This window comes from Canis aureus, chromosome 12, assembly GCF_053574225.1.
Source record: "Canis aureus isolate CA01 chromosome 12, VMU_Caureus_v.1.0, whole genome shotgun sequence".
Taxonomy (NCBI): domain Eukaryota; kingdom Metazoa; phylum Chordata; class Mammalia; order Carnivora; family Canidae; genus Canis; species Canis aureus.
Window position 1 is genome coordinate 48,798,983 of NC_135622.1, and position 20,119 is coordinate 48,819,101.

Sequence of the window (20,119 nt, forward strand, 5' to 3'; positions counted from 1 at the left end):
GTGGTTTCATTAATTTATTTAAATGCATTTCTCAAACAAAGCAGGTTAGTTGTCTCGAAATGTCAGGGTCCAGGAGCAGATTTGAAAATATTCTTTAAAATAACAATTGTCCAGGCTTTCCAAGGGAAGGAAAGAAAGCAGGCACGTATAAAGGAAGCTAAGTGATGAGTAGCTGCATGCCTTTCCCAAGGGCTCCAGTGGTCCTCCTCAAGATCAGCAGCATTCACCGCAGCCTCCATGTGGGGATCAAGCTTATCAAGTGGTTTTTGCTGTAGATGATAGTCAGCACTAATCTTCCAAATATGACTTGCTCCTCCCTTAAGAGAGTTGTTTGGAGACAGATAGTTTTAGTTTAGCAAAGTACCTGGGCCCATTAGATAGGAACCAGGATGTAGTGACTCCCATGTGCTTGCATGTGTGAACTGGGGCCTAGGGAACATCAGGTTGGTGCAAACAGACAGCTCTGGACCTGGCAGGAGAAATGAAAAAACATGTGATGAAAATCTGCATGAAATATGAACAGGCAGCTTGGAAGTACTAGTTGGTATATGTCATTTAAGGAAGAATAAAATAGATCATCTTCAAACAAAGCTCTTATCACTCTGGATTTTAAATCACCCAGATGTTTTAGGTTTTTTCACTCCCTGCCAAAAAAGCAATGACTCCCCATTGTCTACTGAATAATATCTAATCTTCTAAGCATGACATTCAATACCCTCTGCAAGCTGGCATCAGCTTCTTTGAAATTGTAATTCCTTACCACCATGTCCCCGTCCACACACGTACACACCCTTTACATACTCTAGTGAAACTAGACACCTTTCCATTTACTAAACATGCCAGACACTTTACCCACCTTTATCCTATATTGACAGCTTCAGACCCCCTTCTCTTCTCAGGCATCCTGTCAGCCCCTTTGATTCTTCAAAGCCCAGCAAAAATGCCTGAAAACTCACCCCATGCTACAAGGCAGGTCTTTGCCTTCTGGATTTTCATGACACTTTGTAACTCTCTAAGGCTCCTAGTACAATGGACTGACCCTATGGTGTTCTCCATACACACTGCACATTCCCTCCAGAGGATGAACTCCCAGATGGCAGAACTAGCTCTTACATATCCCGGCCTCCACTCCAGTGGTTCTTAACCCTGCTGCACACCTCAGTCACCTGCAGAACTATGTAAAAGCATGAAACCTGGGTAGGGACACTTTGGTGCAATGGTCTGAAGTTGGGGTCTGGGCATGGTATTTGTTTGAACCGCTTAAACATTTCTAAGTGTAGAGTTCAGTAATGTTAAATATATTCATGTTGTATAACCAATCTCCAGAATATTCTTATTTGTAAAACCTGAACTCTATACCCATCAAATAACAATTTGCCATTCCCCCTCCCCTACCCTTGGCAACTACCATTCTACTTTCTACCTTTATGAATGTAAATGCCTCACATAAGTGGAATCATGAAGTATTTATATTTTAGTAACTAGCTTATTTTGCTTAGCATAATGTCTTCAGGGTTCATGTTGTAGCATGTGATAGGATTTCCTTCATTTTTAAGTCTGAATAATATTCTATTTTATGTATATACTCCATTTTCTTTGTCCATTCACCCATCAGTAGACTTTCAGTTTGTTTCTACCTCTTGGCTATTGTGAATAATACTGCTATGACTATGGATGTTCAGATCTCTCTGAGATCCTGCTTTCAATTATTTTATATGTACTCAGAAGTAGGTTTGCTGTATCATATTCTTTGTTTAGTTTTTTGAGGAACCACCATACTGTTTTCCACAGTGGCAGCACCATTTTACATGCTCTATCAACAGTACACAAGCATTCCAATTTCTCCACATTTTCACCAACACTTATTTTGGTTTGGGGGGGGGGGGTTGTTTTGACAGCAATCATCCTAATGGATGTGAGGTGATAGCTCCTTTTGGATTTGATTTGCATTTTTCTAATTTCTTTCATTAGTAGTGTTGCATCTTTTCATATGCTTTTTGGCCATTTGTATATCTTTGGAGAAAAGTCTATTCAAATCCTTTGCCCATGTTTTAATGGGGTTATTTTTGTTGTTATTGAATTATAGGATTTCTTTATATATTCTGGATATTAGCCATTCATCAGATGCACAATTTGTAAAAATCTTCCCTCATTCTGTAGTCTGCCTTTTCACTCTATTGATTATGTCCTTTGATATACAGAAGTTTTTAAGTCTAACATATCTCCATTTATCTAACCTTGCTTTTGTTGCATATGCTTCTGGTATCATATCCAAGTAGTTATTCTGAAACCCCATGTCATGAATCTTTCCCTCAGTTTTCTCCTAGGAGTAAAGTTTTAAGTTTTATGTTTGTGTTGAGTGGGGTTGGCACCCTTGTTAAAGATCACTTTACCATACTGACCAGGACTTATTTCTGGGCCCTCTATTCTATTACACTGGTCTATATGTCTATCTTTATGCCACTTTATGCAATCAAAACCACACTGTTTTAATTACTGAGGCTTTGTAATATGTTTTTGAAATCAGGGACCCTGAAGCCTCCAACTTTGTTCTTCTTTTTCAAGATTGGTTGGGGCTATTCTGGGTCCTTTGAGAATTTTTTTTTAAGATTTTATTTATTTATTCATGAGAGAGAGAGAGAGAGAGAGAGAGAGAGAGAGAGAAAGGCAGAGACACAGGCAGAGGGAGAAGCAGACTCCATGCAGGGAGCAGGATGTGAGACTCGATTCCTGGTCTCCAGTATCACGCCCTGGACTGAAGGTGGCGCTAAACCGCAGAGCCACCCAGGCTGCCCATGAGAATTTTATGATAAATTTTTCTATTAATGCAAAAATGTCATGGGTGTTTTGATACAGATTGCATCAAATCTATAAATTGCTTTGTGTTCCATGCCCTCTCAAAATAATCTGCAACTTCTATTTTATTAGAGGCTCCTCAGGAGTTTCCAATGCATAATCATGATTGAGAAATACCATTTCCCCTCCACGGTGCCTTGCAAAGAGTCATTTAATGAGAATTTGCTTTAACTTATTAATCGGTTGTTTAGCATGTATTTTGTAACAATGTTGTCTAGAGCAATGTGACAGTATATTTGATTTGAAAGAGGAAAAAAGCCTAGAAATGGAACTATAATCAAAAGCACCTAGACACTGTAAAAGAGTGAACCATGAAAGCAAACCACATCTGTAACTATGCCTCTTTCCCAGAAAAACATCCCTCACTCAGAGAAAAAAAGCGTGTACTTCCAGTGAAATGAGGAGAGTGAAGAAAGGAGAAGGACAAGAGCAAGCAACATGAGACAAGAACCCGTGTCTGGAGACATAGCCAGCTCATTCTCAACTCTCCTAGGGACTTCTGCAAATGAGTGCAAGTGTCCTGTCCTTAGGAATTCAAATAACATTTGTTTGATTTGACAGACTTATATATTATAAAATGATTACCACCACAGAGTTAGCTAACCCCTCCATCATGTCATGTATTTAACATTTCTTTTTTGAGGTGAAAACATTTAAGATCTACTCTCTTAGCAACTAACTTTCAAGTGTATAATACAGAACTATTAACATCATCATGCTGTACATTAGATTCTAGAAATTATGCATCTTATAACTAGAAGTTTGTACCCTCTGACCAACATCTCCCATTCCCCACCACCACCACCACCACCAGTCCCTGGTAACCACCATTCTACCCTGTGTTTCTCTAAGAAACAGAGCTTTTTATATTTCACATATAAAGTCATATAGTATTTGCACTTCTCTGATTTATTTCATTTAGCAGAACGTTCTCAAGGTCTAGTCATGTTTTCACAAATGGTAGCATTTCCTTCTTTCTCATAGCTGAATAATATCCCTATTCTACACATCATAGGGGTCTACAATTCTTCCCAATATCCTCATGGAAAGAATTTTCCTGAATACTTCTAGCCTTCTTCTAACTTCATCAGAAGAAATATGCAGCTATCCACAGTTTTGGTTTAAAAGTAAGTTCTTTCTCTCTCTCTCAATATCTCAATCTCTTTATTTCTTAAAAAGCTGCCTTCTTTTCCCCTTGGCTCCCTATGTTTTCCTGAAGTTTGCAGTGATGGATGCATGGTCTGTAGGTCATCTTCTTTCAGAGAAACCAGCATCAATAGAGGAAAAGGCAGGGAAGAGGCTGGGGAACAGAGTGTTACTTAAAACTTCCCAGAGGAAGAAAAAAGTTTGCAAATACGATAACTACTAAAAGCACACAAACCTCTTGTAATTATGAAATATTATTATACTTATAAATAGTAGGTTTCACTAATTTGAAGAGATACAAATACCCTTATGTTTATTGTAGCATTATCTACAATAGTCAAATTATGGAAGCAACCCAAGTGTCCATTAATAGATGAATGAATAAGGAAGATGTTGTGTACACACACACACACACACACACACACACACACACACAGAGGAATATTATTCAGCCATAAAAAAACTTACCATTTGTAACAACATGGATGGAGCATATAATGCTAAGCAAAATAAGTCAGAGAAAAACAAATACCATCTGATTTCACTAATGTGTAGAATTTAAAAAACAAATGAACAAAGCCAAAAAGAGAGAGAGAGAAAAAAAAAAAAAAACAGACCCTCAACTATAAAGAACAAGCAGATGGTGACCAGGGGGGAGGAGGATGGGGAGATGGATGAAATAGGTGAAGGAGATTAAGAGAACACTTACCATGATGAGCACTGAGTAATATATGGAAGTGTTGAATCACTGTATTGTACACCTTAAACAAATATAACATTGTATTAACTACACTGGAATTTTTTTTAAAGTGGGACAAAATTAGTACATTTTTAATCAGAAAAAAATTAAAATGTACTACTAATGGACTCAAATATCCTGCCCTTCTGCTGTGTTAATTGAACAGAGTTCTGGAGGTTCTGAGAATGTTCACTAGACTTCACATGCACCTGGGAACACAGCTCCTTTCAAACCACCCTGAATGAGGGGAACTCACAGTTCACAGTTGTAAATAGCAGAACCAGAACAATGACACTCAGCAATTTGGTTGTCTTAAAAGAAATCCTCTTGAAAAACAATAACAGGCCCTCTTTTAAAAAGAATATTAGACTTTGGCTCAAAGGTGAGGAAGAGACAAAGAATGTCTGAACGTGCCCCAGGTGGATCTTCAGCCATCAGTTGTCCTCCTAAAGAAGAGAGAACTGGTGTTAAGGAAATTTCAGGAACCTAGAGGAGTTAATGTTCTCTGGATAGGAGGTGATCAGTCACCCCATGCCCCAGAGTCTCAGCTTCTAATTTTGGAATCACAGTCCAGCATGTTCTGATTTGTGTTGTTCTGGCTCCACTCTCCAAGACCAGGAAGACAGCAGGATGGAATGTATGTGAAAGAGTGTGGTATGAAGAAGGAGGGTGAGAAGAGGAGGGGAAAGGGAGAGAAAAAAAAAAAGAGTGAAAAGGGAAAGAGAAGGAGGAAGATGCAGGGAAGAAACAAGAGATGTATCACTGTAGGAACTGCCTCCAGCACTTCCAAGCTGATCTTTGCGGGCTTTGGGACTGCTGTAGGGTTGGAGAATTCTACAGTAAGCATGAATAGAAAGTAGGAATATTGACCACATATTTCTTCTTTCTTAAAATATTGACAATTTTCACAATTTTTACTCCAGGCTAAAAAATCCAAATCAACTGGTTAACTCCTAAAAATCTCTGCACGTTCACTCATGTGGGGCAAATCTGCTCCCCTTACCTCCCTATCCATCCAGTCCATCCTCCCAAATGCAGTTCAGATTATACATTCTTGTTATATTCTTTACTAATCACCCAGCATTAAGTAGTGATGCCACTCTGTTCCTTATTTGAATCTCTAGAGTAACTATAACCTGTAAAATTCACTTCATGATGAGTTATGTAGTACAAAACATCTATGTCATCGTTCTTGCAAAGACAAGAGATGAACATACGCCCAGGTTTTAGCCCACTGGTTTATGCAGGTTAGACCAAATTAACTATTAACAACACCCTCCATTTACTCTTACAAGCACCCCATGTAGGGAAGATAAATTGTGGCCAGCCTTTTGAAATGCTAAATCCTGTGGCATTCCAGATTCCCCAAGGAGAATTTAAAAGCTCCTAGGGAGCTCTGTCATTTTCCACACCACCCTGGCTCCTTACACACACTGCCCGACAATATTTTTATTGTGAACACGAATTATCCTATTCATTTTCAAAGACGAAAAACGAACAAGCCCTACAATCTTGTGAATATGTGGAATGTTAGGAGGGAAGTTTTAATTTAGCCTAGGTTCTCATTGTTTTTACTGTGTAAGGTCTAAATGCATCACATTCTGAAACTGAAGATGAGTGTTATTCTCAGATTTGCATCTGATTTTTAAAAAATCACAGTGAAGGAGAAAGTACCAGCTCAAACTCAAATATACTGGTGTGCCCCTCTTGATACCCGAAGACTACTTGCCCTCCAGCAAGCTCAGGCTGCCTAGGTCTGCAGGTCACCTTGGGTTGCTCTGAAATCTATTTATTCAATTTCATTCTTACAGGAATATAAATGGTTCTGTCAAATAAAGTGAAAATTTCAATGACAAACATTCTGAAAACAACAGTTCAGAAAATGAAATCTCTTATTTCTTATTGAAACATTAAGTTCCTCCAGCTGACACCAAAGTCATCTCTTTTTTCATCCTTCTTCATCTCCCTCTAATGGGAAGAAGCAGGGAGATGATTATATTATCTTCCACCTGTTCATCTACCCATTGATCAATATTAAGTGTGTACCGTGTAAAAGTTTTGTGATCTGTGCTAGATGTGAGTGATGAATGAAATGGGCAGTTTCTGCCCTCAAGCAGCTTATAGTCTGATATACAAAAGAGGCATCAAATGGTGAAATATAACCAATGTCTGCAGTTAAGCACAAAGTTAATCTCAGCAAAATCTTGACAGAAATCCTCATTCTACTCTAGAAAATAAAAAAGGACCTTCCTAACAGGGGACCCTTAGACTGGAACCCAATTGGTGAACAGGAAATGAGCAAGGAAAGAAAAGGAAGAATGTTGCAGGCAGAGGTTGCAACCGGCACATAAGGCTTCAGATGGGAGTGCATGCTGTGACATTAGAAGGGAAGAGTGTGCCAGCGTTCCTGAGTGTGGTGGGTGAGGCAGCAGAGACAGGAAGGCTCCACTAGGCTCCAGGGTGTGGTTTCTTACTCTTCCCTTCAATTGGTCATCTGAAATAGTGACAAAGGCCAACAACCAGCAGGGAGCCGAGTGAACAACACAGTCATCACCACGTCTTAGGGACTTTCAGTCTGGCTCATATCATTTTGGGAGATGAAGGCTGAGAGGAACTAGGTTTGGTAGAACTCTGGTAAGAATTCAGAGCTTTGGCCATAATATTACTTGAAAAGCCAGACATACTAACTATCATCACTTCTAAACCAGTTGCTTCATTTCTAAGCATTCCTCTCTTTTCCCAGTCCTATGTTCTGCTTCAGGAATGATCAAAATATTAGCTATTGATTTTCCTAAAGACCAGTCTGGATGTGGTTGTTACTGCAAAAAAAAAAAAATGTTATGCAGATAAAAAGGAAATAGGCAATCTCTGTCGTTGAGCTTGAAATGGGCTAAGGAAATACTGGGAATACAGTTCGGGTTGAACTGCTGACTCTGTCACTTATGAATCTTGTGACTCTTACACAATTATATTAACCACTCTGAGCCTCCATACATTAATTTGAAAAATGAAGATAATATCCATCTGCTTCCTAGAATTTCTGGGAAGATTGAATGAGGTAATATTTTTGAATATGCTGTGTGTGTGTGTGTGGCATGTGCATGTGTGTGTGTGTGTGTGTGTGTGCGTGTGTACATGGGGGAGGGGGTGATCCAAGTGAAAAGGAGCAAAAAGATAAATAGAAATTGTCTCCTACTCTTAATTTACAGACTGAGAGAGATATAGACACCTAAACAAACAGTGTAAATCACAATATAAAAGTGAAATTTAACAATCCAGAAAGAGATCATGAGTGTCTGAACTAAAGGAGAGGCAGAGGTGATGTGGAGAAAGGGACAGAGTCAAGAGATATCTTGGGTAAATTTAAATTACATAGATTTGAAAGTGTGTGATATAAAAATATTTATATAAAGCTTTGTTTTATACAGACAATTTGAAATAAAGTGAATTCCCTGAATGTAAAATGCATTAATGCACAGTTCTTTTCAAGACTATCAGGCCAAATATATTGAAGCTTTGTTTACACTCTAACCATAGGGCAGCAACACTTAAGCTGATCAACAGAAATGCTTGCCTTCCACAAGTTTTTTCAGCTATGTATGGTCTTCAAGAACTACATCCCTCCAAATAACTGCAAATCACCTTGCATTTAGGTGGGGGGTAGGGGAAATTAAGACAATAAATAAATAAATAAATAAATAAATAAATAAATAAATAAAAGGTACCAGTTGGCTTTTAGTTTCCTAGCTTATGTGACTTGGTACCTGACAAAGCCATTTAATAAGATCACTTTGACCTGATTCAGAAAGAAGTGAGTTCCCTACTGAGAAGTACGCAAGGCTATGGTTAACAATTATATGCCCGAAATATTAATAATTAGGTTCATGTGTCTCGTCAGGTATTGGATGAAAAGGCCACTAAGGCTCCCTCCATTCAAGAGACTTTAAGGTGAGGGTCTTCCCTATACTTGCGCTCAATTCCTGTAATTCTCAGTATTCCTTTTGAATTAACTATGCTAAATACTCTTCTTTTTTACTGTTTGGCTGTTTAATATGTTCCAGTGTTGCCTCCGATGTGGGTTATGAACTAAAGTTGGTGGTGGTAGTAGTGTAGTAAGAGGCAGCAGTGGCAATAATGATAATATTTGTATCATGCTTAATATGTGCCAAACACTATTCTAAATGCTTTTCATATATAAACCCACTCAATCCCCTCACAGACCTTTGAAGTAAATAACAGTGTTATCCTCATCTTACAGATGAAGAAATGGAAGAACAGGGCAGCCTGGGTGGCTCAGCGGTTTAGAACCACCTTCAGCCCAGGGCATGATCCTGGAGACCTGGAATCAAGTCCCACATCGGGCTGCCTGCATGGAGTCTGCTTCTCCCTCTGCCTGTGCCTCTGCCTCTCTCTTTCTCTCTCCCTGTGTCTCTCACAAATAAATAAATAAAATCTTTAAAAAAAGACATGGAAAAACAGGACACATTTAACTTGCTCAGGATCACACAACATAGACATGATTCAAACCCAGAAAGTCTTTCTCTGCAATCCATGTTCTTATCCACCATGCTATCCTGCCTCTCCAACATGGTGACAGTTCACAGCCTTCTAGCTCTTAGGTACAGCCTATGATAGGGGTAGAGGCTCTGAGCCACTGGAACCTGGCAATATCTTTTTCCAGGATCACTTTCCCCATAATAAGTGACCCTGGTAGTATTGAAGAACTGTTGGCTCTAGCAGAAATTGCTGGGGGCAGACAAATCTCTGAGGGGTTCTACTCTTCTCAGGCTTTCCTTTTGTGCCTCTAGTCTGTGAGGTTCCTGGGGTTCAGTGTTTAAAACTGCCAATATCTGCAGCTACAATGCCACTCCAACTTCTCTCTTACCCCTAAGACCATACAAAAAACAATATCATACAGATAGTCATTTTAAAAACTCATGTATATATTCTCTGCAGTGAGTATGATGATGATGACCAATCATTTAGAAAGGCCAGGTGGGTGTAATGTTAGCTATGTGTAACAGCTGTAACATCTGTTGCACACGTGTGCTGGGCACCCTCACTGCTGCAACATTAGCAGAAGGTATTACTTAGAATTTAGGGGATCACAAGTGATGAAAACCCAACTCTCAATAGCTTAGGTAAAAGTAGAGATACTTTTGAAATACTGCTGAATCATCTCAAGGAACTCAGCACTAGGCATATAGCTGGATTTCAGGAATAAATGGACCAAGGTATTGTTTGCGATTCATTTCTCAACTCATATTCCCACTCCTCCCTACACATCCACTACATATCTCTTTCTCTTTATTTTGTTCTTTTTTTTCTTTTCTTTATCTTTCCTTGTCTTTCTCTAGACCAAATTCTTTTGTTTCTCAAGTCCATGTGGAAGGACTCTAATAGTCCCTGAGTTGTCAATCTTACTGCTATAAGACAGAGAAAGAAGCAAACTCAACTCTCTGGGTCCCAAGTCAATATCTTGGGTCAGTCCACTGTGTCTAAGGAACAGAATCACTGTACTGGCACAGTAACTCTTACAGTCACACTAAGGATAAACAAGCGCAAGGCAATCAGTAGAAAAGGGGGAACTGAAGAGACAGCTCTATGAGTGTCTTCTACAAGAAGCCACCATGCCAATTAATGGCAGATGTCCTCCATGAGATAAAGTGTGCCAAGGGACTCTGTCTCTTGTAGTGTGGAATCCATAGCACCATGCCTTGGTAAACATGTGCACAGCATGTATACAGTTAGTGTTCTATAACAATAGTTAATGTTTATTACACATTGACTATCTGCCAAGAGCATTTAGGAGTCACAAAATCTTTATAAGCTAGTAATGTAGTTATCTTTGTTTTACAGATGAAAAGGATCAGTTTTGGAGAAAAGAAGCAACCTGCTGAAGTTTATAAAGCTAGTAAACTGCAGTTTTGGAATTTGAATGTGGCTCTTTCTGATCTTAGACTCAGCACTCTTGCCACTAAGACACTTTCTCTTTAATTCAGAAAATATGTAGCATGCACCAAGCCTGATGCCAAGGAGAAAAATTCCAAGCACACATTCTAGGCAATTAAAAGAAAAAAAAGTAAAACAGAACTACTCTTCTTGTAGATGCAATATTTCAACTTTGATTCCCCTCACCTACCCAAAATGAAGAACTGATACTGCTCACCTTATTAGCCTCAAATGACTCCAGATGGCATTCCAGAACAGATGTACAGCTATTCAGCAGCCTTAAGAAGAATCCAACACCATGAATCTTTTTCATGTTGACTTTCCAGGGAGGTCTTCCAAGTCCCTAAAGATCTAAGAGATAATTCTAAATGGCATAAGCTGTCATTTACAGACAAAAGGTCAAATAGCTGCCTAATCCCTATATGTGCCATCTATGGTCCTAGAAACACTTGGCTGGATTTGGAATTCTAAGCACATTCCATGACTAAACTCAGGTTTTGTTGTATTACTATTTTATAGTGAGAAAAATGAACACTGGAATATTTCATTTGGCCTATGAAACTCTAGAATCACAGGCACCTCTCAGTTAAATATATAAGAGATATCAGAAAATCCCCAGCTGAAAGATTTCAGAGGAAAGACCCATCCTTCCCTGCCTGACTCCTCCTTGTATCACAGAACCCTGTCCTGTCTCCTGTAGTGATGGTTATCAGACTACCCCCAAGGTGCCTGTTTTTGTGACTCTTTTTCCTACTAGACTTTGTCTTCTTCACCATAGTGTTTCCAGCATCCAGCAACAGTGCCAACTACGTAATAACTTAGGAGTTGCTCAACATGGAAGGAAGGAGGGATGGAGAGAAGGGGAAGATAGAGAGGGAAGCAGGAATGAGAGGGGGAAAGAAACAGGAGAGAAGGATGGAAGGAAGGAGGGAGGGAAAGGGAGGAAGGGAAGAGAAAGGAAGAAGGTGAGTACGAGGCTTGGGTGATGAACAGTCTGTATGTCTTAACATCAAGGCAAGTTCTTGAGCGAGTCATCTACAAACCTAGATGAGTATCTGTTAATACCTGGAGATCATTAGTCCTGCTAGGAGAGGATACCCTGAGTGGCTACTGGACTCCATCCATAATCCCTGGGCAGAGAAGAGCAAAGACTAAGTTACCCAAGACTAAGTACCTGTTTCCTTCTATGAGAGTAGAAACAACCTGGACCAACACTGTGTATAGGGAAATGGCTAACCTAAGATAATGGACATTTATCTCTCATTCTCAGCCTGGCAAGGAGATCATTCTCGTTATTCCATTTCTCATGTACCTTCAACTGATATCTTAAGAAAAACCTGAGCCTTCAAAGTAGGCACTCTGACCCTCACCAAGGAAATGCTGTTAATTGTGTGTCTTCAGGCTGTGGGGCTTCAGCGGTGTAAATTGAAAAAGTAAACCCAATTTGAGGAATATGCAAATGGCAAACTGAAAGAAGAATTAATATTTAGCTTTGAAAAAAACACAGCTCTCCTCCTCATTATGAAGGCTGTTTTTTCTATAACCAGAAGGAAAAACGAATTGTTGGAAGCTCCTCAAAATGTGCAGCTGAGAATGCCTTTATATTAATGAGAAAAGTGATATTGATTAACGAGTAGGCCAAAAGCAAGAAGGAAGCTTTCCTCCCTTCTGTCTTCCTCTTGGCCTGGGAACAGGTAGTCTACTAAGGTCCCTAGGCATAGCAAGAACACAGTCCCCTGGGTCTGCTGCTGGCTAGAACACATGTGGTCTGATCAAGCTTCTTTCAATTACATGAACAAACATGTCTAGACTTGAACAAATTGGCACCTGGGAATTAAACTGGTTATAAAAATCCACATCCTTTCGAGCCTCTGTGACCTTAATTGATCAGAACCACTCTATTGTAGCCCACAGCTAGTCCAGGAAAAGATTTTCTGAAAGTTTAGCTAAATGACAATATTGATTTTTATCCTTCATATTTTCTTATATTAATCACATTTCTTACATCTGCTTCATATATTACATATTCCCTTGGCTCTGTGGCCAGCATTATGTAATAAGTTCTTTAACACAGTCTAGCAAAGGATTACATCCCCAATTTTACAGGACAGAGTCCAAGTCATGGGGAGCTGGAAATACCCTAAGGAGTGAGAGGTGAAGTCTTCTGTCTCCTAGACTAGCATTGCATCTTCTTAATAATGGCTCTGAGCATCTATATGGAACAAGACCTTCTATTTGATTTCACCACCTTCTGAGTCACATAAGCCATAAGCCACCCAGGAATGAAAAAAGCCACTCACTCACCTAACAAATCTCAAGGAAAACAGCTTCCTCTGCCTGGTGTATAGTCTGCACACTGGATACTCTTCATTCTTCTCTGGACAAAGAGAGGGCTTTGTACACAAGTCAGACTCTATAAGCCTCATGGCCCTGGGCACTGCCACCTGTGCTCAATTTCAGGCAGCTTTTCAAAGATTGATGTTCTATAGCTCATAAGACACCAGTTCATGCAATGGAGGAGTGTCCTAGACAAGCAAAGAAATCTTCAGCAGCATGTGGAATCATACTTTGGTCAAGATCCCAGACTCGAGAAGAGTAGGTTAAATGAGGTCTTAAGCTCATACAATTTTGAAAGCCACTTTAAAAGGGAATTTAGAGTTGCAAGAACAAAAATTTCATATGAAAGTAAACATTTATAAAGACAAAATATATCACAATACACATCATAGAAAGCTGACAAATACATATAATCATAAAATCAAGAAAAATAGCATCATGTTTGTATTAATTAAGCTCCTGTCATTCTTCTTTGGTATTTTTCCCTACACTTTGGGCTTATATGTCAACAATTTTATGGCATAGCTATCAAGGCTGAGAAGAGAATGACTCTTGTCTTTTCCTCTGCAGGTTCTCCTCCAGGGCCTACGGTGGTCCCGTGATGTGCACAAGGCAGATTCACGAGGCAGCACAGCCTCCAGCCTTGTGTCCTCTTGCCGACTAGGCAGTTCATCTCAGCAGATGGCAGGAGGATCCTAGAAGCCACTTCTACAACAAGACAACAACAACTTATGTCTTCAAAAAAGTAGCTGTCGACTACAAAACTCCAGGTTACTATAACCTCAAGGCGATTTCCTCTTAGATGGATCCCAAATCTCTGCAGCTACCCCACCAGCGATAAAATAATAGACATGTTTGGAGAAGTGGGGGAGAAAGAAAGAATGATATTAGCCAATAATGAATATAATATCTTAATTTTGCAAATTAAAAAAAAAAAGGATCATTTGAATATATTGCCAAGACCCCTACTACATCTTGAAAGGACATTTGCAAGAGTACAAGGCTAAATGTAAGTCTTGCTCTTTCTCCATAAAGCCACCTCTGTGTCTACTCTCAATCCCTCTGCCCCAGCAGGAGTGGGGAGAGGGAGCCAGGAGGAAGTCCAGAGGAGATCTTTACGTCTAACACACCAGGGGTTACGATTCTCTAAAGCATCTAGACTCTAATCACAGTTAAGGCAGAAACTCTGACCCAAGCATGGTCTGGTCTGAACAGACCTTCATTACATGAGATTACCATCCATACATTGCATCTGGTGTACATCCTCAGCCTGAATTCCACACCACTTTCCCAGGTCAAAGTGGATTCAATCATCTCTCTCACATGGAAGGAGGAAACCTAGGAATGCATGTCCATATTTGCAAATGTAAAATTTTAGCTCCAAACTTGAATCTTTATTTGGTACCTGATGATAAATAATAACACTGCAGGTGCATGAAACTCAGCCCTAACATTGGTCCACAGGGTCTACAGAAGATGTAACATACCAACACCAGTATGAACAAATATATGAATGTGTCATACAACATAGGAGCATTCTATTCAAACAAAGTAGAATCATCCCTTAAGGCAAGCAGAAGCACTTTTAGGGTTCTCGACCTTCCTCATAGTCACATGTGAATTTTGTTAAAGGCAGAGGATTTAAATAGCTGGACATCTACTGATATGCTTCTCTTTCATTTCTGTAGTTAACTGAGTGGTTCTCACACAAGGAACATCACATAGGATTGTGCATTTAAAACCTTATATATTTTGGAGGGGAGGAGCAAGATGGTGGAAGAGCAGGGTCTCCAAATCACCTGTCTCCACCAAACTACCTAGAAAACCTTCAAATTATCCTGAAAATCTATGAATTCGGCCTGAGATTTAAAGAGAGACCAGCTGGAATGCTACAGTGAGAAGAGTTCGCGCTTCTATCAAGGCAGGAAGACGGGGAAAAAGAAATAAAGAAACAAAGGCCTCCAAGGGGGAGGGGCCCCGCGAGGAGCCGGGCTGAGGCCGGGGCGAGTGTCCCCAGGACAGGAGAGCCCCGTCCCGGAGACGCAGGAGCTGCACCGACCTTCCCGGGCGGAAAGGGGCTCGCGGGGAGTTGGAGCAGGACCCCAGGAGGGCGGGGATGCCCTCGGGCTCCCGGGGACAGTAACAGCAACTGCGCGCCCAGGAGAGTGCGCCGAGCTCCCTAAGGGCTGCAGCGCGCACGGCGGGACCCGGCGGGACCCGGAGCAGCTGAAGGGGCTCGGGCGGCGGCTCCGCGGAGGGGGCTGCGCGGCCCCGGGAGCAGCTCGGAGGGGCTCGGGCAGAAGAAGAGGCTCCGTGCGGAGGGGGCTGCGCGGTTCCAGGAGCAGCTCGGAGGGGCTTGGGCGGCAGCTCCGCGGAGGGGGCTGCGCGGCCCGGGAGCGCGAATCCAACAGCGCAGGCTCCGGAGCACAGGGCGCCGGGACACAGCCCAGGATCCAGCCTCCCCCGGGACAGGCAGAGGCCGGGAGGGCCCAGGACAGCGAGGACGCTCCTGCCCCAGCTGAGCACATCAGCGGCCCCGCCCCGGAGCCTCCAGGCCCTGCAGACGGAGTTCCTGCCGGAGCTGAATCCAGGTTTCCAGAGCTGCCCCGCCACTGGGGCTGTTCCTCCTGCGGCCTCACGGGGTAAACAACCCCTACTGAGCCCTGCACCAGGCAGGGGCACAGCAGCTCCCCCAACTGCTAACACCTGAAAATCAGCACAACAGGCCCCTCCCCCAGAACACCAGCTAGACTGACAACTTCCAGGAGAAGCCAAGGGACTTAAAGAACACAGAATCAGAAGATACTCCCCGGTGGTTCTTTTTTTGTTTGTTTGTTTTTGTTTTTGTTTTGTTTTGCTTTTTGATTTGTTTCCTTCCCCCACCCCCTTTTTTTCTCCTTTCTTTTTCTTTCTCTCTTTTTTTTTTTCGTTTTTTCTTTTTCTTCCCTTTTTTTTTCTCTTTCTCTTTTCTTTCCTTCTTTCTCTCCTCTCTTTTTCTCTTTTTCCCAATACAACTTGCTTTTGGCCACTCTGCACTGAGCAAAATGACTAGAAGGAAAACCTCACCTCAAAAGAAAGAATCAGAAACAGTCCTCTCTCCCACAGAGTTACAAAATCTGGATTACAATTCAATGTCAGAAAGCCAATTCAGAAGCACTATTATACAGCTACTGGTGGCTCTAGAAAAAAGTATAAAGGACTCAAGAGACTTCATGACTGCAGAATTTAGAGCTAATCAGGCAGAAATTAAAAACCAATTGAATGAGATGCAATCCAAACTAGAAGTCCTAACGACGAGGGTTAACGAGGTGGAAGAACGAGTGAGTGACCTAGAAGACAAGTTGACAGCAAAGAGGGAAACTGAGGAAAAAAGAGACAAACAATTAAAAGACCATGAAGATAGATTAAGGGAAATAAACGACAGCCTGAGGAAGAAAAACCTACGTTTAATTGGGGTTCCCGAGGGCGCCGAAAGGGACAGAGGGCCAGAATATGTATTTGAACAAATTCTAGCTGAAAACTTTCCTAATCTGGGAAGGGAAACAGGCATTCAGATCCAGGAAATAGAGAGATCCCCCCCTAAAATCAATAAAAACCGTTCAACACCTCGACATTTAATTGTGAAGCTTGCAAATTCCAAAGATAAGGAGAAGATCCTTAAAGCAGCAAGAGACAAGAAATCCCTGACTTTTATGGGGAGGAGTATTAGGGTAACAGCAGACCTCTCCACAGAGACCTGGCAGGCCAGAAAGGGCTGGCAGGATATATTCAGGGTCCTAAATGAAAAGAACATGCAACCAAGAATACTTTATCCAGCAAGGCTCTCATTCAAAATGGAAGGAGAGATAAAGAGCTTCCAAGACAGGCAGCAACTAAAAGAATATGTGACCTCCAAACCAGCTCTGCAAGAAATTTTAAGGGGGCCTCTTAAAATTCCCCTTTAAGAAGAAGTTCAGTGGAACAGTCCACAAAAACAAAGACTGAATAGATATCATGATGACACTAAACTCATATCTCTCAATAGTAACTCTGAATGTGAACGGGCTTAATGACCCCATCAAAAGGCGCAGGGTTTCAGACTGGATAAAAAAGCAGGACCCATCTATTTGCTGTCTACAAGAGACTCATTTTAGACAGAAGGACACCTACAGCCTGAAAATAAAAGGTTGGAGAACCATTTACCATTCGAATGGTCCTCAAAAGAAAGCAGGGGTAGCCATCCTTATATCAGATAAACTAAAATTTACCCCAAAGACTGTAGTGAGAGATGAAGAGGGACACTATATCATACTTAAAGGATCTATTCAACAAGAGGACTTAACAATCCTCAATATATATGCTCCAAATGTGGGAGCTGCCAAATATATAAATCGATTATTAACCAAAGTGAAGAAATACTTAGATAATAATACACTTATACTTGGTGACTTCAATCTAGCTCTTTCTATACTCGATAGGTCTTCTAAGCAAAACATCTCCAAAGAAACGAGAGCTTTAAATGATACACTGGACCAGATGGATTTCACAGATATCTACAGAACTTTACATCCAAACTCAACTGAATACACATTCTTCTCAAGCGCACATGGAACTTTCTCCAGAATAGACCACATATTGGGTCACAAATCGGGTCTGAACCGATACCAAAAGATTGGGATTGTCCCCTGCATATTCTCGGACCATAATGCCTTGAAATTAGAACTAAATCACAACAAGAAGTTTGGAAGGACCTCAAACACATGGAGGTTAAGGACCATCCTGCTAAAAGATAAAAGGGTCAACCAGGAAATTAAGGAAGAATTAAAAAGATTCATGGAAACTAATGAGAATGAAGATACAACCGTTCAAAATCTTTGGGATGCAGCAAAAGCAGTCCTAAGGGGGAAATACATCGCAATACAAGCATCCATTCAAAAACTGGAAAGAACTCAAATACAAAAGCTAACCTTACACATAAAGGAGCTAGAGAAAAAACAGCAAATAGATCCTACACCCAAGAGAAGAAGGGAGCTAATAAAGATTCGAGCAGAACTCAACGAAATCGAGACCAGAAGAACTGTGGAACAGATCAACAGAACCAGGAGTTGGTTCTTTGAAAGAATTAATAAGATAGATAAACCATTAGCCAGCCTTATTAAAAAGAAGAGAGAGAAGACTCAAATTAATAAAATCATGAATGAGAAAGGAGAGATCACTACCAACACCAAGGAAATACAAACGATTTTAAAAACCTATTATGAACAGCTATACGCCAATAAATTAGGCAATCTAGAAGAAATGGACGCATTCCTGGAAAGCCACAAACTACCAAAACTGGAACAGGAAGAAATAGAAAACCTGAACAGGCCAATAACCAGGGAGGAAATTGAAGCAGTCATCAAAAACCTCCCAAGACACAAGAGTCCAGGGCCAGATGGCTTCCCAGGAGAATTTTATCAAACGTTTAAAGAAGAAATCATACCTATTCTCCTAAAGCTGTTTGGAAAGATAGAAAGAGATGGAGTACTTCCAAATTCGTTCTATGAAGCCAGCATCACCTTAATTCCAAAGCCAGACAAAGACCCCGCCAAAAAGGAGAATTACAGACCAATATCCCTGATGAACATGGATGCAAAAATTCTCAACAAGATACTGGCCAATAGGATCCAACAGTACATTAAGAAAATTATTCACCATGACCAAGTAGGATTTATCCCTGGGACACAAGGCTGGTTCAACACCCGTAAAACAATCAATGTGATTCATCATATCAGCAAGAGAAAAACCAAGAACCATATGATCCTCTCATTGGATGCAGAGAAAGCATTTGACAAAATACAGCATCCATTCCTGATCAAAACTCTTCAGAGTGTAGGGATAGAGGGAACATTCCTTGACATCTTAAAAGCCATCTATGAAAAGCCCACAGCAAATATCATTCTCAATGGGGAAGCACTGGGAGCCTTTCCCCTAAGATCAGGAACAAGACAGGGATGTCCACTCTCACCACTGCTATTCAACATAGTACTGGAAGTCCTAGCCTCAGCAATCAGACAACAAAAAGACATTAAAGGCATTCAAATTGGCAAAGAAGAAGTCAAACTCTCCCTCTTCGCCGATGACATGATACTCTACATAGAAAACCCAAAAGTCTCCACCCCAAGATTGCTAGAACTCATACAGCAATTCGGTAGCGTGGCAGGATACAAAATCAATGCCCAGAAGTCAGTGGCATTTCTATACACTAACAATGAGACTGAAGAAAGAGAAATTAAGGAGTCAATCCCATTTACAATTGCACCCAAAAGCATAAGATACCTAGGAATAAACCTCACCAAAGATGTGAAGGATCTATACCCTCAAAACTATAGAACACTTCTGAAAGAAATTGAGGAAGACACAAAGAGATGGAAAAATATTCCATGCTCATGGATTGGCAGAATCAATATTGTGAAAATGTCAATGTTACCCAGGGCAATATACACGTTTAATGCAATCCCTATCAAAATACCATGGACTTTCTTCAGAGAGTTAGAACAAATTATTTTAAGATTTGTGTGGAATCAGAAAAGACCCCGAATAGCCAGGGGAATTTTAAAAAAGAAAACCATATCTGGGGGCATCACAATGCCAGATTTCAGGTTGTACTACAAAGCTGTGGTCATCAAGACAGTGTGGTACTGGCACAAAAACAGACACATAGATCAGTGGAACAGAATAGAGAATCCAGAAGTGGACCCTGAACTTTATGGGCAACTAATATTCGATAAAGGAGGAAAGACTATCCATTGGAAGAAAGACAGTCTCTTCAATAAATGGTGCTGGGAAAATTGGACATCCACATGCAGAAGAATGAAACTAGACCACTCTCTTTCACCATACACAAAGATAAACTCAAAATGGATGAAAGATCTAAATGTGAGACAAGATTCCATCAAAATCCTAGAGAAGAACACAGGCAACACCCTTTTTGAACTCGGCCATAGTAACTTCTTGCAAGATACATCCACGAAGGCAAAAGAAACAAAAGCAAAAATGAACTATTGGGACTTCATCAAGATAAGAAGCTTTTGCACAGCAAAGGATACAGTCAACAAAATTCAAAGACAA

General features: G+C 40.7%; 1 protein-coding gene across 11 annotated transcripts in view; it reads right to left on the reverse strand.

Annotated features, from left to right (window-relative positions):
• Positions 1-20,119, reverse strand: part of TDRD15 (tudor domain containing 15) — a 248,681-nt gene continuing 228,562 nt past the window's right edge. For 5 of the 11 annotated variants that reach the window (XM_077843990.1, XM_077843989.1, XM_077843985.1 and 2 more), the window contains 5 exons: positions 12,998-14,772; positions 11,759-11,823; positions 10,911-11,044; positions 4,712-4,763; positions 1-469 (listed from right to left, as the gene is read on the reverse strand). The gene's annotated coding sequence lies outside the window, so the exon portion shown is untranslated. The remainder of the gene's footprint in view (positions 470-4,711; positions 4,764-10,910; positions 11,045-11,758; positions 11,824-12,997; positions 14,773-20,119) is intronic. The other 6 variants (XM_077843991.1, XM_077843988.1, XM_077843986.1 and 3 more) reach the window with 4 other exon arrangements.